Genomic DNA, 7,022 nt, shown 5'->3' on the forward strand with positions numbered 1-7,022 from the left:
GCTACCACAAAATCAAGGATAGAAAACTACCATTTTAAAAAGTAAGGCATTGTTTATAAGATTTGAAACGTGACCCTTCAATGATGCCAGAATAATCACCCAGCAGATTGTTATTCTCCTCCCTCCACGTCAGTCAATATCAGCCACAGTGAGCCTTCTCGTACATGTCAAGGTGAATCATGTGGGTCACAAAGGAACAACAAAAATGCTTGCACAAATTAAATTCAGGATTAAATGGGATCAAAGAAGAAGTAGCGCAGAGCCACTGTGTGAGGTTGAAATGTTGAGGGCCAATCGAGGCCCTCATGGCGTCAAACACAAGGGACCAATCTCATGCTCTCAGCACAAACAAAATGGTCACAGGTCCTCCTCTGTTGCTCTCACTTAACGATTCTCTCACTTCACTGACTTCCCAACCCTTAGAATAATCATCAGGCCCAGGGCCCTTAGTTTCAAGGGCATAAACAGATCGGAGTATCGCGTATGTATGATTTAGAGCTCTTTGAGTTCACTTGATGAATATGTGACCTTGCTTTATTCTCTTCAGTACTCACCAACAAAATATTTATTTTCTTTATTGACATGTATATCAGTAGCAGCTGGAGCATTGTTTTTCAATCACAATATGGGCTCAGGAGAGCTGTTGGGCTGTGATATGCAGCTGATTGGGATAATAACTGGTAGTAAACAGGGATTTTGTATTATCCCAGAGGAGAACGAGAGACTGTCAGATGCTTGTCAGCGTGCTTTCGGTTGCCAACATTCAAACGCTTGACCTCAGCTAACAGATTTCCACTTCCACCTCTTCCAGCCTTCAGTGCCAAAATCTGAGTGTAACACTTTCAAGTGCAGATTGACTCTTTCCAAATATAAACAGCAAATAGTTGCCGGTAAATCAGATCCACAAGAGGAAGCGAACAAAAGCTAGTAGGAATGGCCACCCACGGGAGCGCTGGAAAAAAATATTCTAAATGTGGCAGAAATTATCATTTTCATAATGGAACAATAGTTATATAAAAGCTGCTGCATTCAAACTTCACTTCATTAAAAGTCTATAAATATTACGTGTTATAAATCACTTTTGTCGCATTAAAAGGTTTTAAGATCTGTGATCAATTATTTTTGTCTGTTATTTCCTAAGCTACACACACTAAAACTATACAGACTTCAGGGGCCTAATGAAAGGACAGGATCGTAGTCGGGTGGTACTTCTGTATCTTTTGCCAGGCGGCAGCGGGGTGAGCAGATTATGGCTGGGATGGGTTTGGACTTTTGGATAATCATTGTAAACTCAACATGTTTATGAGGTTATTTCTGCGGTAACTTTCCTTGAAAAAGGAAAAATTGTAGAGACTGGAAGCAGAAATGACTTGATAAAGATGGGGATTTCCGTCAGTGTATGAACATTCATTGAGGACACTAGAAGACAACACCCACTCCAGCCAGTTAGTTCACCCTGCTGCCATCTGGCAAAATATACAGAAGTATCTGCTGCTGAACCACCTGACTACAGAGCAGCTTCATTGCTCAGGCTGTGAGGCTCCTCGATTCATTCTCCACTCCACTCTTTAAACTAGTTTGTTTTATTGTAGTTGTGACTGTGATTTGGCATAAAAGAACTACGTTTCGTTTTGCAACCCTGGTGTTGCAACCCTGGTGTTGCAAAATGATAAATGAACCTTGGTTAATGTGGAGCCAACATTCCTGTCACACACTTCATGCAGTTTATCGAGTGTTTGAGTGCAAATAAATCCATGTTATCCAGAGAACTAACAGCTACTTTAATTCGATATAGTGGATTCAAAACCATTCTTTGTCTCAAATGAAGTTGCACAGAATGGTAATATAAAAGGAATATACAAAAACAACACGTAAATGCAGTACTTGAGTAAACATTTAGATTACTTTTCACTTTCTAGAGGCAGAGGAAGGATGTTTTCAGGATGAAAGCTGCTCTTGCAGCCTTGGTCTTACTGGCATCCATTTCACCTCATTAGGACCCTGGGACTGAGAGTCGACAAAACACTGAGAGAAATCATTTTGCTGGGGGAGTGTGGCAGGGATAAATTGGCCTCTGGTTCAGTACAGGAGTCCCCGCTGTGCCAAGCGGAAGAGAAGGGCCTGGCTGGCAGTAGGGGCAGGCCCGGGCAAGGCAGGCTGGGAGGCCCCATGCTGAGACCCCCTCCCTGCCTCTGACAAACACGGCAGTGGATAATCTCTCCTTCAGGGACTCGGCCCTGCGCTGTGGGGCTGAGAGGGAAGGGGGCTGTTATACAGCACAGTGCAGAAGAACTGCCTCTGTATGTGTGCAGCATGTGCCGCAAACACACACTTGTTTGCATTGAATGTACTTCCACTGCACACTGCTTATGTGCATCTCTATTTCCTCCTGTGGACACGTTTCCCTTTTCCCTCTCATCACTTTGACAGTTCAATAAACTGAGCCTTACAAAAAAAAGTACGGCTGCAACAAAGCCATCACGAATGTCTATGATAAATTCTGTTGAGCATTTGAACTCGAGCAATATCGTTCAAAATACATGTAGCTTAAAACAAATGGACAATGTGTCAGAGGGCAAAAACAAGCTGTCCATTACAAGCAGATTGGATTGACTTGGCAGGTGTGTCTCGGAGATCAACAGCTCTTACAAAGACTGTAATTTGTAGATATTTTAGCCAAACCCTGAGTCATCTTCAATTCAAAAACTAATAACCTCCAAGATGGGTTTAGTTTATGTAACAAGGACTAAGAGCAGTCCAAGAACTAGGTGAAACTGAGGGACATGGGTTACATTTCTGGTAATGAACATTACTTAAATTTAGCTATCGGTGACGCTGCGTGAATTGGGTGTATGAAGGTGACTGATGTTCCCATAATTACTGAAGAAATGCAGTTCAATTTCTTCAGGTAAGATGTCAAGGAGCACTCTGTAGATCAGAATAAATATTACCAAGCCGTTCAACACACAAAAAGGTGAAATAAACTCAGATGTAGTGTGTGAACAACAGCAAATGTATTACATATAAATGCCATGGTGTAGACATTAGCAGTATAGGTGGTCAGTAAAAGGACTCAAAGGAACGGTTTTCTCCAAACACTTTACTTCCATCAATATTTCTTACAAAAAAAAAGAGAGAAACAAATTAAGATCCTCGAATCTCCTCCGGTGGTGTGTGTGGTCAACAACTAATATTCAAATATAAAGTCCATATCCAATGTCTTCGAATACTGAAGAGGCCCTGTCAGCCGTTATGATGTCTCCATCTTGTAACCATGTTTTTCCAGCTCGGCCCTGCGGGGAGGAAAGAGGAAAATAGAAAGATCAAGTCAGGAGAGATGATTACAGGTGGGTGGTTGAGGCATAAGTACCCTTGGCTATTGATTGTGAGAACCATTAAGAGATGGGAGTGAGAAAATATATAAATATTGCATAATGCGTGCAGCTATGGATTTGATGATTACATATATGGCAGCTGTGCCCTTTAACTATAATGATAACTTTAAGGAACAGCTTAATAGCACGGCTATCATAATTGTCCTAAATAAAACAATAGCATATTACTGTCCAAAGTGTACTCAAATAAAAACAGAGCAGCCACTTATCTACCAACAGTTATTGATTATTCAATAAGTATAAGTGTAGGCCTTGAATGCATGACAACTCTTATAGATTAATTTGATGTGTAATGCATAACTCTACTAAAAGAGTAACACTGTTAAACTCAAGATAGTTAAAGAAGTTGTCTTCCCTATTTTTTTGTTTTCAAGGTGTTTTTGGCACAATAACTGAAGTGAACATACAGCAGCAATTAACAAGCCCAAGCTGTTGAAGAAGAGCTGCACACTGGCTGCATAATATGAAATAAAAGGTTTTATATTTGTATAAGTAGCTTACTAGCTTCCAACAATTCAAGCTATACATTAGAGAAGACTCTTCTAATAGTATCTTCTCTATTGGAGAAAACCCTTTCAATATTAAAAAGACCATAAGCTATCTACTGGATTTTCAGTTTCCAGTTTTATTTGAAATGTCCTGCAAGAATTTATGAGGAAATTATTTTTTTCAAATATCTATCTGGTGGCAAGTTGAAAAAGATATATCACTTTTACCTGGTCCTGTCACCAATGTTTAACTCTGTCTTATCACGAGCATTTGTTTCAGTGTTTATGTGGCTATTTTGTTTGCTCATTCGTGTTTCTAATTTCTCGATTGTGCACATTTAAATAAGATATCACAGAACAATCATTTTCAAATACATCACCCTTTGGTTTTACAGTAATACTTCACAGTACAGCCAAGTCAACCAAATAATTGTTAACAATGATAGTTAACACATGAATCAAAAGTAGCTAATTGTACAGTAAAATCTGGAAATATTTCAAGGATCAATATATTATAACTAACTTATTGATGTACTTATCTGTGGACACATGCTGGGTGTTGTTGGGTCAGTTAGTTTGAGTAAAATAATGAATCAAAGAGCTGTGTGTCTCATGTACGTGGTTTCGACCTGCAACTGTGTTGTGGTGAACTACACATTGAGACTGACTTCAACAAGTCAGTGCCCCGTTCAAGTCACAGCAGATATGACTCAACTGTGCCCAGCACTCAACTTGACCTGCTGTGCTTGATACGCTGACAGCATGCAAAGAGTGTGGTGTAGCTACACGCTGTGAATTTTGCTAAATGTCCAGATTATGTTACCTCAGTTGATTTGAGAAATCATCCTCTACATTGTCATCATCCCAGTTGTCTTCCCAGACATGAGCATCTTCATCCTCATCCAGCCCCGTCCAATCTAAACATAAAACATTAGGATAACAACAATATTAGAAAACAAAGTAGATATATCCTCCAGCAGCAGGTTTGTCTGAAACTGTCACACGCAGCTTGACTTCACTATAGCTTTCTGTTTACCTGAACACACAGAAAGCGTGTAAGCATGAGTTTATATTATCTAGCTAGCAAGCAAACGTTAGCAAAGAAGCTAACGTGTACAGGCTAGCATAACACCTGAGAAGTAAATGCAAAACAATAAAAGCACAATGGCTGTGACACTAGAAGAAGACAGATAGCTTCGACTTCGACTTCGACTTCAACTTAAGAGTTTAAGTTAGCTTGTATAAATGAGCTAGCTGTGGTGTTGACGGTAAGTTCGCTAGCTGATGCTAACGCTAATAAGGCTAGGCTAGCTGAGTCACTGTAGCAGGGCCTAGCACAGAAAAAGCCGGAGCAGTTCAGTTACCAATGCGCAGTAAAAGTACAAACAAGAGCAAGTATTATCTGTATTATTTACCTTCGGCTGGGAATTCTTCAAACTCATCATCCTCCTCCAGTAAGCCCAGGTCCACGGTCTGTTTCTTGTCTGACATGTTAGCTGTGCTGTCGCTGTGCTGCTGTCGGGTAATGAATGGCTCTAACGCAGGACTTGCGGGAGGCTGAAGCTGTTCAAGCGGATAGAGGTTGCGCTAACTGCGCAGGAGAGCGCAGCAGTAACCTTGCTTTACGGCAAGGCAAGGTGAGACAACACAGAAACAGTCACAACTACAGCAAGCTTGATAAAATGCATATGTTATGAAAGATGGCATGACAGTAGGCTTAGTCTTACCTGTTAGGAATCAATATATCATCTGCTAGGATGTAAATCCTTTGTTATATTGAGTTATATTGAGTTTGAAAGCTCAAAATACAAAATAACCCAGAGGTTCCTTACCTGCCCGCTGTAATGCAGAAACAAAGTGACTCTTCAGTGTGAACACGTCAGTCTTGTCTTTATTACATTTTGAAATAATTATGAAAAATAAGTAGCCTAACTGGTATCACCAATACATTTTACTGGGTTGTCACACTGTAGGTGTGACAATGAAATGTTGGATGTGCATGACATCATGTAATCTGCACCACATGGTTGTGGGGCACTGTCCATAACATGATTTAGTAATAAGAATTTTGTTATTTGCGTGTCCACACACACACACACATTTTATCAAAAGCAAAGTGGGCCTTAATATGCAGATTTATGTAGTCAATGCAATGTTGTGTCTTGAGGTTTATTGTGTGGAAGTGACTTTTCTTACATAATTGAACTTTCTGGGACTGGCTCCAAACCATAGTTTTCATCATTTTATTGTCAAACTCTAACAGTGTGGCAACGATGCGAAAAGCAAAAAAGACTTCTAGATTAATTTGGTTTGATGTGAACTTGAAGAAAAAAAAAAGACCCTCATGCAGAGCTTGGGCTAAAGCATCTGTTGTCAGCATAGATGGTTTTCAATAACAGTTCGGCAGGCAAAGGGTGGCGCAACGCTTACAAGAAACTTGCAAATATTTGGGAAAACAGAAAACTCTTTCTCTCTCCCCCTCTGAATTTCTCTCCCACAGCACCACTAAAGCCACGTGCAGTTTCCTCAAAACATATGCACACAAGTCAGTCAAATTCAGGCAAAGATTTTTCATTTAGGAACAAATGCACATTGTAACCCATGTGGCCTGCTCAAATAATGAAGCGGCAGCCACAGCTTAGGATGTATTTTAGATAAATGAGAGCGTGCATTTACCACAAAACCACTCGTACCACAATGAAAATTGCTCTGCAGCTGTCATATGTTGACAGACGGAGCAAACCTCAACTTAGGCTCGACGTACTTATTCTATTTTCAAATTATTTTGTAATCATCCTAAGCCTTTACACATGACAATGCCACAACACTCGGAGGGAAGAGGAACGAGACGTGGGGAGAAAGTGCAGGAAGTAAATGCCACTGTGTTTTAAAAGCCTCATTCCAGTTCGATGTAGAAATGCTTGTTAAAAATGCAGGTTTTAGTTATAACGCACCATTTAAAACAGAAGATCATGTCTGCACACATTAGAGTAAATTAAGTAGCAATTCTTAAGAATAAAAATACTGTTTTCATTTGAAGGGATGATTAAAGGAGTAAGACTTGCTTCTTGTTACTGGCTGCAACTAATAATTATCATCACTGATTAGTCTGCAGATAATTTTTTCAACTCACTGGTCA

At 40.0% G+C, this 7,022-nt stretch overlaps 1 long non-coding RNA gene across 1 annotated transcript; it reads right to left on the reverse strand.

Annotated features, from left to right (window-relative positions):
- Positions 1–3,080: 3,080 nt before the first annotated feature.
- Positions 3,081–5,420, reverse strand: LOC140993728 (uncharacterized). Its single transcript, XR_012178680.1, has 3 exons — positions 5,299–5,420; positions 4,707–4,800; positions 3,081–3,293 (listed from the first exon to the last, which is right to left on the reverse strand). It is a non-coding gene; the product is annotated as an uncharacterized lncRNA (long non-coding RNA).
- Positions 5,421–7,022: the final 1,602 nt, after the last annotated feature.

The sequence above is a fragment of the Pagrus major genome, chromosome 3 (genome assembly GCF_040436345.1).
Source record: "Pagrus major chromosome 3, Pma_NU_1.0".
Classification (NCBI taxonomy): Eukaryota; Metazoa; Chordata; class Actinopteri; order Spariformes; family Sparidae; genus Pagrus; species Pagrus major.